Consider the following 2,354-nt stretch of genomic DNA (forward strand, 5'->3'; position numbering starts at 1 on the left):
ACAATATAGTCCATATTAAATGCAAGTAAAATCTTGCTAAAGATTTTTTTAAAATATCTAAAATGGTATATCAACAGGAAACTGTTAGAAATTCAAACTAGATACAAAAAAGGATGTGGAACAGGCTATCATTGATGATGTCAGATGGATCTTGGCTGAAACATGCAGAGAATACCAGAAAAATATTTACTTGTGTTTTATTTACTAACTAAAGGCATTTAACTATATGGATGATAATAAATTATGGATAACATTGAGAAGAAAGAAAACTCTAGCACACTTAATTGTATGCACACGAGACCTGTGTATAGATCAAGAAGAAGTCATGCAAACAGAGCACACTCTAAAAATGAAAGAGGGGTGCATCAGGATTGTATCCTTTGTTTACATTTATTCAATCTGTATTCTGAGCAAATAATTAAAGAAACTGTATTACATGAAGAAAAATGTGGCATCAAGATTAGAGGAAGACTCATCAACAACCTACATTATGCAGATGGCACAGCCTTCCTTGTAGAAAGTGAAGATTTGGAGCACTTGCTAAAGAAGATCAAAGACTACTGCCTTCAATATGGTGACACCTCAACATCAAGAAAACAAAAATCTTCACCACTGAGCCAATAGGAACAGCATGATAGATAGAAAAAAAAGACTGATGTCAACAATTTCCTTTTACTTGAATCCAACACCCTTGGTACCAGCAGCCAAATCAAAATGCATATTGTATTAGAAAATCTGGTGTCAAGAAGTTCTCCAAAGTGCTAAAGAACAATGATGCTGATTTAAAGACTAAAGTGCATCTGATCCAAACCACGATATTTTCCAATAACTTGCTATGCATCTGAAAGTTGGGCAATGAATAGAATGGCAGAAGGAGGATCAGTGCCTTTGAGTGATGTTGGAGATGAATATTGAATATCCCATGGGCTGCAAAAATAAAAAACAAATATGACTTGTATTAAGTATAAATAGGGTGTTACTTAGAGGCAAAAATACTAAAACTTAGTCTCAAATATTTTAAGCATGTTGATAAGAGGGATCAGTCCTTGGAAAAGAACATCATGCTTGGAAAGGTAGAGGGTCAGTGTAAGAAAGAATGACACATTACAAGATGTATCGACACAGAAACTGTAACGATGAGCTCAAGTTTATTAGAGATGATGAAGATGGCACAGGATAGGGCAAGGTTCAGAACCATTACTCATAGGGTCGCTATGGGTGGTAGTCAATTTGATGAAGCCTAACAATAACATATTCAATGTTGTTGTTGTTGTTATGTGCCATTGAGTTGCTTGTGACTCATAGCGACCCTATGTACAAGAGCTCTAAATGCTGTTCTTTCCTGTGCCAACCTAGCCATCTCAAACGCACTTATTCCCACTGCTCCAGTCACAGAATCGATCCATCTCACCAAAGGTCTTCCTCTCCTTCACTGCCCCTCCACTCTGCCAAACATGATGTCCCTCTCCAAGGACCAGTCCCTCCTTGCAACATGCCCAAAATATGTCAGGTGAAGCTTCAGTATCCTTGACTCCAGGGAACACTGTGGATTTGCCCTCTCCAGGACAAACCTGTTTGTTCTTCTAGCAGTCCATGGTATATTTAACACTCTTCTCCAGCACCACAGTTCAAAGGCATCAATCCTCTTTCTATCAACCCATATTCAATAATACTATGATATTATTAATAGTAACATTATAATAGAAAATATTATATACAATACTGTATTAGAATATATAATAATATAATTATAAAGATTATTATTTAAATCTATTATTAATAATAATAAAAGACCTATTCCCTTAACCACAGTCACCTAATTGATGGGCCTCACAAGTGCATCCATGAAGGAAAAGAAAGGGCAACAATTTAAATTAGTCACAGTTGGAGTTTGCAACACCAGTAAAAAAACTAACTTAAATTTAGATAGTGCTAGTATCTGTAAAATTACAAAGAAAGACTCCATTAAAGAATCTGTTATAAGAGACTGATAAAATACGCTAATCTTTAAGCTTTCCAGGCAAATTATCTTAATGGTCTCACCGTATTTTCACCAGCATTAAAATAAAATTTCAAAAAGCTATCACAGATTATTTTTCCTAAATGGATTTGAAACAAACTATTAGGGAAAATGTATTTACTTATTATGCAATACACTTTTTCCAATGCACTCTCTTATGTGTGGACAATTAATGAAGTTTAAGTTTCTCTAATGCTTACTTTTGAGTCCTGCCTAGGCCTGTGAGCTGAAAAGGCTTTAATATTGAGTCTTAAATAGAGACCAAAAATAGTGGATTGGAACTTACCTCACAATAGGTCAGCCTAAGTGCAAAATATTAAAATAATATAAATAA

This window comes from Elephantulus edwardii, unplaced genomic scaffold (genome assembly GCF_000299155.1).
Source record: "Elephantulus edwardii isolate Elephantulus edwardi_28Jun2011 unplaced genomic scaffold, EleEdw1.0 scaffold00067, whole genome shotgun sequence".
NCBI classification, from domain to species: domain Eukaryota; kingdom Metazoa; phylum Chordata; class Mammalia; order Macroscelidea; family Macroscelididae; genus Elephantulus; species Elephantulus edwardii.